The following is a 19,612-nucleotide window of genomic DNA, read 5'->3' as shown; positions in this document are numbered from 1 at the left end:
GTGCTCTAAAGTTTTGTATCCTATTATCTCATGATGGTTTTAAAACAAAACAAAACATTTTTTAGCGAGCACGTCTAGTTCTTCTGGAATAGAAACTAAACTGTAAAGAAATTATATTCTAAGGAAGCTACTTATGTTACTGAGTGAAACATATGAAAGCTAGGAAGTGGCAGATTTACAGGTCTAAATCTGTTCCCCATGTATCACTCTGAAGGCTGAATGTGGTAGGTACTGGCTAGAAAATGATGGTGCTTGAATGTGTACTCATAGACATGTCTTTGTGTCCTTGAGACTCAGTGATTGTAAAGTTTTCTTCATGCTTTTAAGTGTAAACAGAATAGAAACCTTAACTGTTGCAAGGTGTCCTTGCCTTTAGTTGTCTCTCATGTTGTAGGAGAAAAATATCATGTCTGTCATCCTGGGCTCACAGGATCTGTGGTGCAATTCCTGCTTTCCCCAGCAGATGCATCAACCTAATTCCAAAATGCCACAATCTAATAGAAAAGTCTTTGTTCACATTGATAATGAGACCAGACACATATAGCTTTGTGGGGTTTTTTGTCTATTTCTATTGATTAAGAAGCATGATAATTTTAAAACAAAAAAAATCCCCGAGCCAACATTTCACATGTATCTAATAATTTACTTCTTAGGAAAAAGTGGGGAGTGCAGAAAGGAAAAGGTTAAAAATGGGCTAGGAAGTATACGACACCAAAGATTAAGGATATATATGGAACATACACTTTGCTTCATAATTCTTCATGACTGAGGTTTTTTGTTTGTTTTCAAACTCTTCGGTCATATTTCTAAATTGTTCTGTACACCTTTCTTTCTCAGCTCTTTTGCAGGTTGTTATCATGGACTGTATGTATGTATGTATATATTTATGTATGCACTTCTAATATGCTTATAACAGGCATTATCCAGAGGAAGAAGAATAATTTAAGAAAGAATATATGCAGGGAAAGGATGAAGGGTGCTCTGGAGCATCCCTTCTCATTGTACACAGTTTTCTAGGACATGATTTGTTTGGGGGCTTTCAGTTTTTCTCCACAACCCGGGGTTTCTTCATGTCTGTCTGGGTTGTCTTGCTTTCGAGCCACTTCCTCCACTGACCCTTCAAACGTCTCTGATAGAGAGATGCAAGAGTGCTAGGTTGGACCCAGGGAATGTACAGATGCCAGACTTATTGGGAGCGACACTGTAAAATTAAATTGTACACACTGCAATTTAAAGCATAATATTATGCAAATATTCCTAAGCATGACTTGTTAAAAGGTAGTTACATTTTAGACGCATCCATTAATATTTTTCCTTGAATATCAAGTACTTCTTCCCACTTGCCATCTTTTCCATGTTTTCACTTGCTGTGACGGTTAGATGTCATGAAGCTGTCATAACGCTGTGACTAGGCTTTTTGGTTAGTAGAACCTTGCGCAATCTGCATGTACATTGTTCTCAACATTGTTAAAACAGATTATACATTTCAAACTGTACCAAAAAGACATATTTTTAATAAGTATTTCTTCCTGTGGGGCAGATTCTGAATGGCTTTTGTTTTTTCTAGCAATACAGCATTACTGTGTTTTGCCCCTAAGCGGTAGATATTAGAAAGGCTTAATGGCTTATACTGGTTCCTGCTTGCACTCCCACTTCAGACTTACATTTATGCATATGATGATGACACTCACTGTGGAAAGGAGGTCATGATTCTAGGTGCTCAGGGTTTGATGGTGGTGACATTTAGCTCACAAGTCACCTAAACCACCATTTTAATAGGGCTGTTAAACAAGAATGGTAGATTTCTTCCTCCCCGGAATTTTATCAGCGAGTTAGTTCAGACTCCCATAATGGCTTGCAGTGCACCTTTACAACTTTAGCTCTGCTGCTTCGTATTGAAAAAAGTAGCCACGGTAATTTTAAAAAACTGTCACGTGTAGTTAGGCCATACCCACTGCCTGTCTCACACAAATACATGCTTTCTGTTCATCTTAGTTTGTGAAGATTTTCAGTTCTTAATACCTGGATTTAAATGCCCAAATTCCACCTTTGGCAACTAAACAAGCAGATGAAATACCAAAGTCTGTAATCACTTAGAACCTTGATAGCATTTGAAAGTCAATATTTTATTTTTCTGATAATGGCTGTCCATTAATACTGTCGTACCTATGCCCTTCAGTACTATGACTTCTTCTCCCCCATCTCAAAAAATGAGTGTATCATGGTTTAAACCCAGCCGGCAGCTAGAAACTTGTAGCCACTCATGCAGTTCTCCCCCTTCTGCCAGAAAGAAAGGGAGAAGAGGGAGAAAAGGAGGGGAAAGGGAAAGGAAAAAAAAACCACTCGTGGGTTAAGATAAAAGCAGTTTAATAGAACAATAACAGAAAAGGAAAATAACAGTAACAGTAGCGACACAAGTCACTCTTACCACTCAGTGAATTGGTACCTTCCCAATCAGTGCCCCCACCCTCCCCAGCCAACCCACATTTATATACTGAGCATGACATCTATGGTATAGAATATTCCATTGGCTGTTCCATTGCTCTGTCTAGGCTCCTTCCCAGCTTCTATGGGAAGCTGAAAAGGAGTCCTTGAAAAATATAAACAACACCTGGCAACATCTAAAACAATACCCATTATTGACATTCTTTTCATACCAATCTGAAACACCGCAACCACTAGAAGGAAAATTAACTCTGTCCCAGCTGAAACCAGGACAACTGAAAAAAGACTTCTGGCATGTTGGTTTTTTTCCCGTTCTTGGTTAGACATTGAAGAGGCTTGGTAATTTCTTTATAGGGAAGCAGCTACATATCTTGTTTCCAAGTCTTACTGAAGATTTGAAAACCTGCTCCTATTATAATACCAGCCTTGCCTTTTTGGTGAGTAGTAGCAGGGAAGTCAGGATCTCTGTGAGCATCTCTTAGCTGCAAAGGTTAGGAGAGGCAAATGAAGATCCTGTATGTTTAACGTGCTTTACCAAACAGTTCCCTTCTCTCCTGCCATCCTTCACAAGGCCCGAGCCCCACTTGCAAATTTTACCAGTGAAGGCGCTTATTCATGTGAGTAGTCCCATTATTTTCACAAGTATAAATTAGGAGTTTAGATTTGTTTTACTGTGAAGTACTGTGTATTATTCTGCATGTTCTATTCACATGTACAGAAATGCTAATTCTAGACTACAATTCATGTGCATTCATTTTGGCAAATCATATAAGAACAATTATAGTCTAAACCAACAACATTGACAAAAAATATCAAATTAGGAAATCTACTGGCAGTGAAGGTCACAAGTGTTACTTGGAGACTTAATAAATTAATCAACAGGCGTGGCTATAAGCCTGTGCCTATAATGCATGTAGTTGTAATGGCAACATTACAAAAATATCATTAGCAATATCGTAGTTAGGTATGTTAACATTCACAGTTTAAGGAGAATTAATATCTTCTTATGTACTTGAAATGATTGAATTTTATCTCTAAATTGAACAAAATATATTTTATGGAGCATTGCATTTTCTAATGTTTCTCCATGCAAATTTGTTTCAAAGGTACTGCTCACGATCCTGCTTATTCCTCTACCAAAAAAATAATAGGCACAAGCTACACTGGAAAAAGCACAATTCCAAATAAAACCAAATAAAATTATTCCTTTACAAACAATTATAAAATACTTATATAAGATGATTATTTTTTTTACATAAATGCAATAATAGATATACACATGTAGGATATAGATAAAAGATCATTACGATAAAATGTTGTCATCTGATACCTTGATTCAGCAAAATGCAAATATTTTTTACCATGCAACTGCTGATGTTTCCATGTTTGTGCTCCAGTTAGGAAGTAGGACTTTTTAGGGATTTATATCAGGAGAAGTTAAAAATTGATAGAAATATTGACAATTAAGTGCATTTGATATTTTAAAGGGAGAACAGCAACAAGGAGTAGGAAAGCATTTAGAGTAGATTATAGTCTGGCAGGAAAGGGTAAACTGAAGTAAGAAGGAGCAAGTAGATGGGTATAGTCCAAGTAAAATATGTTGGTGATGAGAAATTATGAAATACAGATGATATGTATTATAGAGTATTTTTTTTTCACACACAGCATTTTAGCAGTAACAAGGAGATTAATTAAACCTTATATTAAAATAAACAGTAGGTGTCTGTGTGGTTAAGTATTCAAATGGCAATTAAATATTCCTAAACATTGTACAATATTATCATTATAATGGACTTGATTAGACAGAGTATAAGAATTCATGTTAACCATGCTGTCATTTAAATAGTACATCATAGATATACTCCTGGGAAATAAGTTCCCTCAAAGAACAGAAATACAAAGACAAGATAAAAATGAACAATGAAATTACCTTATTCCATATAGGTTATTATACTGCTCATATAATATCTGATTACTTCCTGGTGGAGCATTAAACTATTGTATTAGCATCTGCTACTTAGTGTTCTGCTTTTGTGTGATGAGTCCTGTAGATTTGGGGGAAGGAGGAACAGGGAAGCTGTGGAAACTTTCTTAAATGTTAAAAAATTCTGCATGTGGAAATGCTAAATAAAAGAGGAGGAAAGAGCAATAATGACGAAAATCATATCCAATTAGGTGAAAGAGCACAGATTTATATGTCTTGACTGACACTGCAAAGACCTTTGGAAGTTGAGGCTTGTGAGGGGTAGCCATTCGATCCATGAACGTTGGTATCTATTTCAAGAGTAGTTCAGAAAGGTCTGACACACTGTTAAAAGGTATAACAACCTATAAAAAAGGCCAGAATTTTTTACTGTTGGATTTCAATCAACCCTATATTTAAGATGTAAAAGAACAAAGATTCCAAAATACAGCATCTTTATAGCTCTTCTGTGAGATTTTTCCCAAGGCAGAAGGAATTTTAGAGAGCGCTCCCTTTGGTCAATGCTGCTGTGCCCAACAAGGATTGCTGGTACCTGGGCAACCCGCCACCTTGTGCTCTAACTAAGCAATGCTAGGGAGATACCTAGAAAACCTGTATTCAGAATATACTCAAAGTGAGTATTAAAGGGAGGATAGGCAAATGCAATTAAGATAATAAAATAAAACTGTGTGCAGTACACAGAAAAAACAAGATGTTGAAAATATTTAAACACTCAGGGACTGAGAGGCCTCTAAAAATAATCAAACACAAGCTAGAAGACTATGGAGTAAAAAAAAAAAACAAAGAACAATTGAAGAGAGTCTTTCTATCAAATATAAAATTAATTTTATTATATTTCACAGACCTCTGCAATTGTGATGTAGTTTTGTGTTAATTTCTGCTAGAAGGTCCAAGGAAATTCTGGTTTTAAAGTATTTGTTTAAGTGAACAAAAGAGTTTCTGAAAAAAATATTTAAAAATATACATATTCAAAATATCTGTGTACAGTATGTGTAAAAAAATGCATAACTAATTAAATGGATAATTTTTCATTGATATCAGACTTTAAAATTTTTTGATCATTTAATCTTAATCCATGTCTAACTGTTCACAATTCTGTTATCTGCAAAAATGTGTCTGTAGCATGTTGAGAACAGGATTTCCTTGCATTGTTTTTATTTTGTGTCACAGGTTATTTTATAAATGTTGCAACTGTCTTTCTCATGGCCATTGCACAGTTCTGTGTAATGTCAAATAGCAAATGGATGTTTCATTTTGCAACTTTTTCTTTAACTGGAAAGAGCAGAGCATTTCAAATCCCAGTGTCCATCCTACTAAATACTTTAATTCAGAATACAATTCAGGGCTTGAATTTGGACCCAGATTTCATATAAAAATTGTGCTGGATTTTTACCTAAATCAGTCTATGCCGAATAATCTTGTTTTCACAAATCCTGCAGAGGCAAAGCTACATATTTTTATAGTTGCAATAGGCATTATTTACTGCTTTGAGTGACATGAGATATTTAAGACTTCAGATAAGCAACTTTTAACTTTTAGGGGTTAGGCATTGCATGTGAGTAGTTCCTCCAGGAACTCACATTTACCTGAAAAGTGTATGGTTGCTGCCTAAAAATTTTTGTAAACTTTATGATTTACATTTCACAACTTGACATCAGGAGCAGAATCTGCTTTCTTGAAGAGCAGAGCTTTTAATTTGCAGCAATTTATCAATTATCCTTCTTCTCCAGAAGTGAGTATTTTGTCGGTAGCAGGTACATACAGTACCTACAGTACTATGGGGATGATGCCACAAGCAGCTAAATAACTCTAATTTTTTATAACACCCACTGATCCATACTAGTCTCTTCTATGTCCTCGGCTCCAGAACCTAATTCCAAGGGGGGTTTCACGAGAGAGAGAGAAAGGGTGTGAGAGAGGTGAAGAGTTTACTCTGTCATATGCTGTACTCCAGAGAGTAACACATGTGTTTCACTGCCAAGCAGTATTTTCAGAAGGGTTCTTTGACTACATATGTGTCTGTGTGTACGCACCGTCGTGTATTCTCTGCAGAGTATCTCAGGATGGGCAATACGCCTGTAGAATAGGAGTTATTGTTGGTAAAAGACTCCCTAATGTGAAAAGTAAATAGGGAGCTTGATCACATCGCATTGACTCAAAAGGTATTGACAAAATAAAGAAATCAAATAGTTTATTGTAAACGAATTTGAGATGAGTAATTATTCTCCCACAGAAAAAGAAGAGCTTTCAGAATGAAAATCACAAAAGGAAGTTTGAATGAAACAGTGGTAGAAAGTCTTGTTCGGCAAAAATGTTATTTCCTATGATAAATTTTATTTGCAAATACTTAGTGATTAGTATTTATATTATGACTGTCAATGTAAAATACAAATACTGTATTAATTTTCTTTTTCATTATTAGGTACTTACAGTATGCTGCCACACCTTTTGAGAGCAAAGCAGTACTTATGCCTACTTATTTAGGTTGTTGAGACATCCTAGGCTCTTTGTTAGGCATGGAGACTTCCATGTATCTCCTGAGCAAGAAAGATGACTGATACCATTGAAGACAGATGGAAGTGGACAAATGGGGAGGAAGTTCAGGGAAACAAGTAGGCACTATTAGTGATGAAAGCAACTTTTTGCCAGGTAGATAAGGAGATAATTTATGAGAAGATCGCCCACACACATCTAGGAGGAGCCACTTGGCTATTTATTTGAAACTGCTACAAGTTGTCAGTAGATACCAGCATAAGATAATGAGCTGAGGTAGATGATAGATTCTTTATTTCATCTTAATTTTATATGTTACTGTTTGTTGAGGCCTTTTGAGATGGTCTAAAGTATAGGAGTTTTACTCCACTAGGTTTTTATGTTTACATAATTAACCAGGGGGCTTTGTTTTCAAGGCTCCCATACTCAACAAAGTTCTGTGTGCTTGCTTGTATTGTTATGGATGGTTCCCTTAATTTCAGTGAGAAGGCTAATTGTAGTAAGGATGAATACAAGTGTAAGAGTTTGCATGATAAAGGCCTAAGACATTATACAGATCCATTGCTCTCCCAGAGCATGGAAATAAAAGGTTCATCACTGGACATACTGGATTAAGGCCATAGTTACTGCATACTTTGTGCACAACGGTACATTCTATCAAGCATATATTGTTCAAATTCATATAGGAAATTGACATTCCCTGTGGAAGTTTATTTCTCTTAAATTCACAATCCCATGGCTGCTATTAATCCTCTGAAGACAGAACTAGATTCTGTTTGCAGAACTTGAGTGCATTTTAACTAAGGGGACTCTTTTCTGCATGTTGCATTCTGCGTCTCTCCTGCTTGATAAAAGCTATCCAGAAATGCATTCCAGAAATCTGGTTGCTATGTTTCATGCTCTGCAAGCATTGGTTACCATAGTGTTTTAGAAAAATACCTTTTCAGGAAGCAGATACGTAATCAAATATAGTCCACTGAAGTTGTACTGAATGAACCATCTGTTAACAAATTGAAAGTAGCGTGTTTGTAGATTAAATGATTAGTAACCTTTAATTTCCTGTTACAGTTGGAGAAATATAAAAAAGAGGGCATGAGAAAATCTTCAGAAGCATCCCTTTACATACCCTGAAGCTGCCTACCCTTTGAGTGTACCTCATTACAGAATGTCTTGTGGCAGTGTTATAAACTGATCCTCTTCAACAACTGTCTTTCTGGAAACCAAACCAGACAGGTCCCTCCACCTACACTGTGCACATTTCTGTAGATACTCTACCTCTGAGCCACTGGAACAATTAATACCTCCTAGTTATGAAGCCAGGATGTGCCCAGTACTGATCATAAAGCATTGTATTCATATTGGATCATTCTTGTTCAAAGGTTGCTTTACCTGTTGTTGTAATTAAAAAAAATGCAAATTGTTGTCTTTGATCCCAAAGAACTAAGCATTATACAAATTTCAAGTAAAATCCCTTTAATGTCCTCAAGTCCATACAGCCTATGTAAATAGTTACTAGTAGTTCAGAATTCCAGGAAGATGTTGAAACAGGACTGGGTGAAAAATAATTTGAAATAAAAAATAAAGGTCTTCTGCTTATTTCTAGGAAAGATAAAAACACCTTCTAGATACATGACCCTTGTTGGTCCTCTGAAAACTCCTTTGAGCTGTTCAGGCATTCGGTATTGAAAATTTCAAATCAGTAACTAACAGACTATGCTCTGTGCTTTTGTTTAATGGTTCAAAATATTTCAGGTTCTCAAATAATCATTCTGTGCTTATTTATAATACATCAGCCTCTGTCCAAGTCTATAGCTTTGGCTATCAAGTGTGAACTGGAACCATCTCTTAAGCTCAAGTGTGTTTTCAGCTACACTATGGTAATATTGGCTGGGATGCAGCTCCTGTTTCCCCATCAAGAAAACAATTTGATGTTAACATGACATTCACAGTGTTATATATTCACTGGGGCAGCAGATATATGTAATATCATGAAATTTAATGAGCTGTGAAGTCACGAATCATATGAATTCATGTATCATTGATAAAACTGTGCATTGCTGAATTCCTTTATTGAATATGTACACATCATGTTTGGTATTTATTTTCTATGTAGCTATTAAAGATTATCTGAGAAAATGTTCTCAATTGATTTGCCAAATCAAAACTGTGGGGCAATAATTCTTTCTTTTTAGGAAAATTTTAATTGAAAATGTTTTCTCCAGTACAGAAGTTAGCTCTGATAAAGATGAATAATGACTAAGTAACCAAGGATCTGGTAGCTAAGATACTCAACTAATTGCATGGAAGCTCATCTCAGTGCTGAGTTGAGTGCCCTGTGCTGGTAAGCTGTGAAAACTCTTATAGACAGAAGTCTGATTGTACACAGGAATATTACCAAAATGTGTAGGATAAAAACTAAATAAATGCCCTTATGTGATTGCACAATGTGAATTTCACATAGATTTCACATACAATTAACATAGAACTGTATTTTGATAGATTTTGAGTTTTGTGTGCTCTAAATCTGAAAAGCAAGCTAATATAGTTAGTAGCACTTTACTCAGAACAAGAGTTTTCCATTATTCCTGAGAGTTATCACTTCCAAACAACACAATATCTCTTCTGTGATGACACCAACCAGCCATAGGTGTGCCTTTTTTGTGTGTGTGATTTTGTCAGAAAATGCCAATTCACTGAAAAGAAAGCTGCTTGCACTTGCACCATTTCCTTTTAGAACGCATTGTGAAAGATCCTGCCTGGACGTTTTCATCAACCAAACTTCATTTTTTGTATTTTAAATAACTTTCCAGGCCTGCAACCTATATTTAATGTATAACTACTTCCCCTCCCCACAATTCAATAACCTCTAAATTATAGATGTATAGTGGAAGCAGGAGTTAAGATCCAGAGTTCTCTCTCCCCTGCCTTTGATCACTCATAGCCTGCTCAATCTTCCGAGAAGGCTCCATGCCTTTGATCTCTTCTGCCTCGGTCTCTACGTTGTTTGGGTTATCTGAGGATGTTGATTATTTTGAAGTGTAGGTTTTACTTACAAAATCATGCTAATTCAAACTAAAAAAATAGAAAGAGTAGCCATTTGTACTAAAAATATCGAAGATGTCAAAATCTAGAATGAATATTTAAAACATTTTAATGTACAAAGAGTTAATTACTCCAATATAAAATCTCTTAGACATCTAGATTTGAAGGTTTGTGCTGTTCGGAGTGAGATTATTTTGCAGACTCAAAAATTCACAGTAAGGGAATTGAAAAATGGGATATAGAAAACTGTTTCCTATCCAGTTTTAATCATTTTTGCTTCAAAACTAATTGATGCCTTAGTCTCTTGAATCAAAAACACACCCTATGCTGGGCTATAATGCATATGTTATTTCTTTTCAATTTAGAGTTACGGTCTGAACTTGTGGGGTTTTTTTGTCTAACAGAACTCAACCTGCTAAGAATGTAACCCAGCAAAGTGCATGCACAGGCCCCATTTTTTGTGAGTAAATTACCAAAATGTGCAGGCAGTGTTTGGATACGTGTACATATATACTTGCCTACAAAACATTCTGATGTTTTGGAAAGTAATGCCCACATTTGTAGGAATATAAGAATATAAAGGTGTATGTAACTTCCTTCCTGAAAAAAAATAAGGATGTTTCAAAAATACTTATTTTCTGTCTTTGTACATGAGCAGTGAACCGTGCCTTACCGAGGTGTGAGACTGTAGTCAGTTATAGCAGGTAGGGCATTACTTCAGTAAATAGCCTTACTGAAGGATACTTTTGGCTCAAGGCAGCTAAGCAAAATGCTTCTCTTAAATAACATTGCATAAGATTTTAAATTCTGAGCAGCCAGGACTCATGCAGGGTCCTATGGGAAAGGTGTGCAGTAAAACCATAAAAACTTTTTATCAGTGATTGAGAAATCAATGGTACTAAGAGTGCCCTTGCAGCATCCTTTTTATTCCTGGTTTATATTGAAGTCAAGAATGAGTCCTGGGAAAAATAAGTGGAGGATTCTTGCTACGCAACCTGGTGGGCAGTAGGGAACAGGAAGCCATCTGCACCTTCTCCTGAGTTACGTCCATGCAATTCCAGACATATAAGGATTTTTCATTCTGAAGCTTGAGAGAGGATTGCTGTTGTGAAGATGTTCCCTGTATGTAGGTGTGCAACTCAACTAAGCACTGCAGCAGTTTTTGAAAGGGAGCGTTGGGATAGGAATTACACTGGGGCAGGTCGAGGCACTAAGCGTGCTGCTAAACCTGCTAAATCAGGAATTAATAAACCAGCTTCTGGCTTCCATTCTGGCTATACTTGCTCTTGTCTTGAAGAGGTGCTTGGAAAAGAAGTTGACATTGCTTTATTTATCACAAGTAGAAGGCATGTAAGGAATCATCTGTTGTTTACGCTCTTTGCTAGCTAATTTTCTGTGCTTACAGTCCTCCTACTCTAGTGACCAGGAACTAGATCAAGGAGTCTTCAGCTGTTGGTTTTCAAAGGTGGTCAAGTTAGGGCGAACTGTGTGGATGGAATTTAGAAATTATCCAATTCAAGGTAGTACTTATGATTCAGAGCAGTGTACTTAACACTGAGCAAAGTCAGATATTCTATGCTTTATACAGTAATGATAAATTGTTTATGAAAACAAGTTAATCTTGGGTACCTTTGGCTCTAGAACTGGAAAAAGCATCTAACTGCCATGCTACTGAAGCATTTTGAAGAGTGATGTGCTAAAGGCTTTTAAATTTGGGAAAAAAATACATGCCTCAGATTTTTCCATCTGCTGAATAGTGATGATAATGCTCAGTTGTACTTGCACTTAGACCTGCAACAGATAAATGAGATAATGTAAGGAGTGTTTTTCTATGTCTAAGACTTGGTGTATGGGAGGGGATTGAATGTTATACCTCTTGCTCTGAGCTGATTTAATGTTTCTGGAATGACAGTGGAGAAATAAATAAGCGGGGAATAAATGGAGTATGTTGGAGGAAACGTCTGTGGCAAAGGTCTTCCTATCATCAGGTTTGGTTTGATATTTTATACCGTTGCAGCATTTTTACCTGTCTGAGGTATTGTCTTATTGTTTGGGGAGAAAATTTCATATCTTTTCGTGCCTGTATGATTACCTGTAAAAGCCTAAGTTTTTTTAAGAAGTGGGGAATAGTGATAGAAGCTGGTTTTTGCTTGGGGCTTGCTGTGTGCTCCTCTCAGCACCAGCCCTCCTCCGGCACTGCAGCCGTGCTGCTTATTCTACCCCAACTGTGCTTCCCTGTGAAGAACAGAAGGGTGACTTCTGTTTGCAGGGGTCATTTCTTTACACACTGGAATAGTTACTGGAAAAGGCTCATCTGAATTTTCAGTAGCTGTTTCAATTCATTATGATTGCACCCTTTGCTATTTATGAATATATGCACTCTTAAGGGAGTAGGTGATCCTCTAAAAAACATCTGTGAAGGTGGCTTTTCTTGTGTCAACAAGAACATTGGCTGTGCATTACTTTGCTTTTGTTTCTATTTATTTTTAAAGTTTTTCTTTCTCCGGTAGCAAAGCAGAAAGTAATTTGTGAAGTTCAGGTACCCAGTCATACAGCAATAGTGGCCAAAAGTTAAGTAAGTTGGAGATCACACAATGAAAAGTTTAGAAGAGAAGGAACTTAAAGTAAGATTGTGCATAAAAATTTCAGAAAGGGGAAAATTACAGTTAAATTTATAATGAATGACATCTCTGGCTCTTGCCATAGAGCGTCTTGCTTAAGTCTGTTAATTTGGTGCTGTTAACCTTAAGGCAGGAAAAAAAACGGAGGGCATAGTGCCATTTGAAGATAAAATGAAAGCAGCAAGCAGATGATAACTTTTCATTTGCATGCATTTCACAAATAATTTTTGTCACGTCTGTACTAGGGCCTTTGAGAATACAGGCTGCAGAGCAAGACCGTTTTATCATGAAATGTTATGCCATGCAATACAGTACATTAAAGTTATCCAGAAATGTGTAGTGTATCCAGCACTTACATGTCCTCTTCACCTTGTGTATTTTCAACTTCTAACTTGTTGTAACTACAGTGGCACACCTCCTACTTGTGAGGGTTACCATTGCCCAGGGAAGACTCTGATTATTCCTTTCCAGTCAGTTTGCAAGCTGCTCGTTAAGCTAAGAACGCTGGGGTGCCGGTTGCCCTGTGTCAGCTGAGTGTAGACATGGAAACCATATTGGGCTGTGAGCAGAAACCCTCAGCCCAGCCCACGTTTCCTCTCCTCTTTGCCTTCACCTTCCGGCCTCCCAGGTGGAGGAAGGATTGGTGCCCTCTTCTTCTGTGGAGAGGTCGGTCCCATTCAGCCTCCCTCCACCCAGCCTCCCTGCCTCCTCCAGCTGCGGATGAGCAGGACCAGGCACTCCCACTGATATCTCTCTTTGGTTTCCTTTGTATCACCCTTGTATTTGTTCGTAGGCTAAGCACTCCGAGATTCATCTACATCTCTAATTGTTGCGGGGCACATATGCAAGTGATTTTTTAATCAACTTTTTAACATCCTTTTTTAATATTGGTGAAGTGAATACTCATTATTGAGGGCCACCACATGTTGAAGTGTTTTTCCGCACAGGAAAATAAAAATGACTGTGTAGGATTCTGTGCCTCTTGTCCCTCAAAAGCTGTTGCTCAGATTTGCCCCGCTCAGACTGCCTATTATTTGTAATTAGTGGCAAACTCCCTTCCGAGATCTGAAAGCCGGGCTGTCCCCTTGTGCTTTTCACATACCATCACTGATACTAATTGTAGTAAATCTGAACAGGATATGAATTTGTTGTATTTTAGTTAGAAGTTTCTGCTAAATTCTAATGAAACCATTATTTTTGACCCTGGTTCAAAATGCACCTGGATTTGTAGGTTGCACCCTTGTGAGTGGTACCTTTGAGGATGCTGATGTGTTGTGGCCTAAACATTGTTATGGTTAATGGTAAAATGTAAGGTGGAATGAATTGTGTTTGAGTCCTAGCAAACTCCCTTCCGAGATCTGAAAGCCGGGCTGTCCCCTTGTGCTTTTCACATACCATCACTGATACTAATTGTAGTAAATCTGAACAGGATATGAATTTGTTGTATTTTAGTTAGAAGTTTCTGCTAAATTCTAATGAAACCATTATTTTTGACCCTGGTTCAAAATGCACCTGGATTTGTAGGTTGCACCCTTGTGAGTGGTACCTTTGAGGATGCTGATGTGTTGTGGCCTAAACATTGTTATGGTTAATGGTAAAATGTAAGGTGGAATGAATTTTGTTTGAGTCCTATGTGCTCTGTTAAAAAAAAAAAAAAAAAAAATTGCTTTTGATCCCTTGATTCAAATCAATAAGAAAACTACAAACTACTGAACTGATAAAAATGGAATCGCAAGTTTTGGTTTCTACATAAGTGTTAATTAAAGCATTTGAATTGGCTTTCTGAGTTTTATGAGCCTGGGGAAATTAATTTAGTTTTAAATAATCTCAAAGAGATTATTTAATCTCAGAGATCTTTATGGGAGAATCCATACCAAAGAGATTATTTAATCTCAAAGATCTTTATGGGAAAATCCACCCATGTGTCATTTTTATGGTTGAGGCATAACAACACGCAGAATTTGCTTGAGGTCCCTGGAAGTCAGTGCAATCCCTGTGGTCCAAGCTGAGGATGGAGTGACGAGTAGCATTGCCGCTCACTGGTAGCACCTAGACGGCCATCTTGAGCTCACAGAGAAAAGAAAAGGGTCTCTGGATTCCAAACCATGCACATGGCATTTCACTCCAAAAGACTATTTGAGAGTGCTTACACCATGCCACTGCTTTGGAGGGCTTTCCTCTGGCTGGTGGCCCTTAAAAAGCTCTGAATCTGGAAAAGAGAGGAACTAAGCCATGGACCAATTTACTGTTTCTCTTCTGCCAGACAGCTCCCACCAGTTGACCGGTTGATCCCAGGTGTGCTGGCTTGGCAGCAGAGCAGGGTCGCTCCTGTCCTCTGATGTTGTGCCCAACACCTCTTCCCGGTCCTTTGCCGCTGCTGGGCTGTGGTGGCTGCTCCTTCTCCCAGTCCTCTAGACCCCACCAGCGACACCCTTCATCATGTGGAGAGGCTGCCCTGAGCCCTCTCCTCCTCTCACCATTCCTGCTCTCCCCAAAACCTGGGTGCAGGTCTCTGGAGTGTGCCAGGAGAAGGTGGGGGCTGTCCCACACCACCAGCCAGCCGCCTCTGCTGCCCCAGTCCCAGCCAGGGGTGCAGCCAGCCCCCGCAGCCCTTGGGCTGGTGGACAGCCCCAGGACCTCCCTCCGAGGGCTGCGCTGCCCTCGTAACCATCTTCCTCCACTTCAAAGCCCCCGTTCTCACACTTCCTTCCTTCGGTAATGAACCTTCAATTTCCTCCAGGTAAATAAAGTGAAACTGGAAAGAACTGTAAAACAAAACATAAAAGTAGCCGAGCTGGAGAGTTACTGCCCGCAGTGTCCCTGGGAATGGGTTTTCCTGTCCTCCCGCTGCGGTTTCTAGCCTGTCGTCTCCCACGTTGTTTGCCCTTCCTTACCAGTTTTTAGCTGTAAGCTCTTTAGCAGGCAACCTCCTCTTTGCGGGAGCGTTTGTACAGATGCTAATAGGTAGAGAGGCTCCTCCCATGGCTCCATTTTTATTAATGGGAGGATCAGAGAAATTGCCACATTTTTAACATCTCTTTTGCAGTAGCTATTAAGCTTCATGGTGTCGAAACAGCGAGTGGATTTTTGTTCATTTATTTGTTCACAACGCTGAGCTCTGAGACAAATTCTTCTGTACAAGGGTTTTAGATGCTGGGAAAGCATGTGTTTGTTGCTGAGTAGGTTAGGTGGTGTTTTCATTTGGAAGTGACATTTTACGTGACATTTTACTTTAGAACAATAGATGGGCAAAATCGAAATTTCAGGTCTGTAGCAGAAGAGTTGTGTCTATTACTTAGTCTATCTAGTAACTTTCATCTTTTATAAATTCAACCTGATTGCATCTCTTCTCACAAAAGCCAGATTAAATGCGTTTTGAAGAAGGGAGGCTGCTGCCTGGTCTCAAATGTGCTGGTTTGCAAACTTGCAGCCCAGCTGTCCTGCTCACCAGTGAAGATAAGAGGGCTCAGCTGAAGGGGTTTGTGCTGCTGGGAACACAACCAGCTTTCTCAGGAGACTGCTTGGAGGGAGATTGCAGCAATATTGCATCCCCACTGTTGCTAGTGGGTATTGCCACACACGTGTATAATTTGTGCTAGATAAAGTCAGGAGGTAATAAAGACAGGTAAAGAGACGAGATGAGAGATTTGCTGTGTACACTGGTTTTTTCTTTTTGTTTTTTCTTTTTGTTTTTTTTTTTTTTCCTTTTTTTTTTTTTTTCCTTAGGGAGCAAAAACATTCAGGGGATGCCACATTAACTAAGGGAGAAGAGAGTGCTGCTTTAAATCAGAAAACTTGTGTTATACCAAGTGCTTTATTTTGGGAACCATTTCAGTGTGTTATGAAGGAAAGTTGCAGACAAGGCATGTTTACTAGACCTTTAATTGCTACATTTAGGAGAAAGGCGCTTTTTTTTTGCTTTTTTTTTTTTTTTTCCTTCCCCCCCCACCCCTTTTTAACGACAAGAAGCCAGAGTTTGCTGTGCAAATGAAGCAGGCTTTGCAAGAATCAGATTCACTTTGGACGATTCTTCACATTCCTAGTCATCATTACATTAGGCAGCACAATTCCATCTCTGGTTGATGGGCAGAAAAAGTGGGCAGCCTGCCAGGTAGACGTTTCCATGGCTCCCAACCCCCAAAGGTGATGCGTTTTTCAGCTAATTCAATGAAGAGTGGGCTGAACTTTGGGTATAAACTAGACAATAGCTGCCTTCGCAGTATCAGCAGAATGGTTTATGGGAATGCACTCCACATTTGGCAGAGCATCATGTGACCTTACGGCTGAGATTTTGTGATGGTGCCAACGGAGACTTGGAAAGCAGCGCCCGTTCTGACTTTTTTCCTCTTTTCTTACATGGCTCAGAAAATGGTGGATCTTAATACTTGACTTTAGCCAGACTCAGCAAGCGATTGAGCTTTGAAGCACAACTTTGCCTTTATTCTGGCTTTTTTGGCACACCACCAGGAGGCTGTCCCTTTCACGCCTGATAAATTCTGCTTCTTATCTCCAAATAGAAAAAAGAAAGAAAGAAAATATAAGCAGAATATTTATACTTCATAACTGCATTTTAAAACTACGTGTTTTATTTTTTTGTAGTTTAGAACAGCCCTCCTGAGTGTCTGAAGGATAAAAGTTGTTTTTTTATTTTTCTGGCGTGGGGGTTTTTTTGTTGTTGGTTTTTTTGTTTTGTTTTTTTTTTCCTTCCTCCCGTTTAATGAACAGGCGTTTGAACTGGGCAAACGGGGCGACAGCATTGAACATGAGATCATTGCAGCACAGTGTAGCAAACTGGCACCCTGCCTTTTCACCCCTTTGCTCCGGCAGATTTGTGCAATCCCCATTTATAAAACCCGGCGCAGGGGCGAGGTGAATTTTCCTGGTCTCTCCCCACCTCTAGTCCTGGGCAGGCAGTTGCGGCAAGGATTGGTGCAGCTTTTGCGCAGTGCTTTGTGCCTGGAATTCCGAGAAGAGCAAGAGAGAGAGAGAGAAGACAGGCATCCTGGTCTTCTTCCGAGAAAGAACAGGAGCCCTAAGAAGAAGAAACAAATCTGAGTTTGTCCTACATACAAGAGTGCAGAAAAAAAAAAAAAAAAAAAGTGACTCTCCTGCTTCCAAAAAAAAAAAAAAATCTGGCATGTTTCACTACAGAGACATCAGGATGTGTTAGAGCTTCTTAAAACAGTGTAACAAAATGAGCCTAGGAGATTGATTCTTTTAGTAAAAAAAAAAAACCAACAACAACCAAAAAAAAGCAAGAAGGAACGAATTTTTTGTTTATTTGTTTGTTTTTTCCACTATTGCTCATATAGCAGTATTTGGCACTGGGTGAAAACGTACCTTTCATATCAGGTATAGCTTCTTTTTCTTTTTTTCCTCCTTTTCTTTTTTTAAGTCATTTTAGACATGCTGTTTAGAAACTGAGTCCTTGTGTATTAATTTTAACGTAGTCAGCTGTTCACACTTTTTAAAACTAACTTTTTTGGGGGTGTGTTTGATCTAATACTGCTAAAAATAGAAAGTAAACAAAAAATCGAGGGTCTGTAGAAATAAGTGATTAGGCACATTTTGTCTTAGCTAAGCACTGGAGTTATGCAAAGACTTTAATGTTACATTTATTCAGTCTAAGCTTTGGTTATCTCTAAGAAAGTTGTGGGTATTTAGATCTGGTTGCTAAGGAAAGTAAATTCTTTTTTTACAGTGTGACTCATGCTTTCAGTTTCTAAAGAGGGGAAGGGAAAAAAAAACCCGTGTTAAACTGTAGGAAACGATCGCTCTCATAGCCAGTATATTAAAGTTATTATTGAGTTAATACCGATACGAATTTCTTACATTTTGTATCTAAATCCATTACAAAGAAATCAGTGTAATAAGCAGCGGAATAAAAGGCACATTATTGGGACATTCATGAAGTACGCCTGGTTTGCAGCTAGTAACAGTGACTATTTTAAGATGTTCGGTAAAGACGCACTTGTCCAGGAATAGCTGAAAAGAGTATTTAAGATATCCATTCAGAATGTTTGTGATAAGTGCATGCAGAGTTAAAGTTTTGAGCATATGATGCTTTAGTAGAGCCTTTTTCTTAAAGCGTTTGTCTGTCTGTTGTAACATATTACTAGGCAATTAGAAGTGTGTGTAACAAAATTCATTCTGACTGACAGATTTTGAAAAGCTCAGCCAAATTGGTGGGTTATGAATTTTGGATTTTATTTTTTTTTTAATATATTTTCCTAGTCTTTTTAATTTATATTAAAATTACAGATGTCCTTAGCTAGAAATTAATTTGAAACTTATAGTGTCTTTTCCATCAGAAACTCTGATTTTTTTTTTCAAAATGTTCACGTTGGGTATTTGTCTAATAAAAAACTTTATGCATATATATTATGACTTTAAAAAATAGAATTGTTTTAAAATGTGCTTCACTTTTTATACGTTACTGATTAGACAGTAACTTCTAAGATTATATGCTAATTTTGCTACCTTATATTTTTGTTGTTCTGCAATGAATTCTGGGAAATTGCTGAATAGAGACCTTATGTATATGACACATATACCTCCATTCATCCATTTTGTACCAGAATGTGTTTCTTAGATTTACGGTGATACTGCCCTCCCCAATAGTTTTGTTAGAATAATTACGTATATCATTAGTACCTAAGTCTGTTGAGAAACCAAGGCTTGCATTAGCTTAAAAGAACTTTTTAAATGTCTATATCTGATCATAATTATCGTATCTTATTTGTTGGGTTTTATTATTCCTTAAAGTTTTGCAAACATTTTTTGATTTAAGCCATTTATTTTATCCCAGTATTTCTGTGAAGTTCCGTACCAAATTACTTTAGTGTATGCATTACTTTATAAAAATTGTTTATTTTTGTTAATTGTGCTCCTTTCCTCCTGGAATTCCTAATAAAAATAAAATATTTGTGGGGTGAAAAAAAGATTAGGAAATACTAAATTAAATAGTCCCTTTGCCAAAGTGTGCGTGTTCACAGCGTGTCTTCCCATGGCCCTGAGAAGGGCGTCA

General features: G+C 37.8%; 1 long non-coding RNA gene across 4 annotated transcripts in view; it reads left to right on the top strand.

Moving 5' to 3' along the window:
- The window catches only part of LOC106885784, a 301,614-nt gene that overhangs the window by 242,606 nt on the left and 39,396 nt on the right, over nucleotides 1-19,612 (top strand). The window lies entirely within an intron of this gene.

This window comes from Calidris pugnax, unplaced genomic scaffold (genome assembly GCF_001431845.1).
Source record: "Calidris pugnax isolate Ruff unplaced genomic scaffold, ASM143184v1 scaffold25, whole genome shotgun sequence".
In the NCBI taxonomy this organism is placed as follows: Eukaryota; Metazoa; Chordata; class Aves; order Charadriiformes; family Scolopacidae; genus Calidris; species Calidris pugnax.
This window is presented reverse-complemented; position numbering and strand designations above follow the sequence as displayed.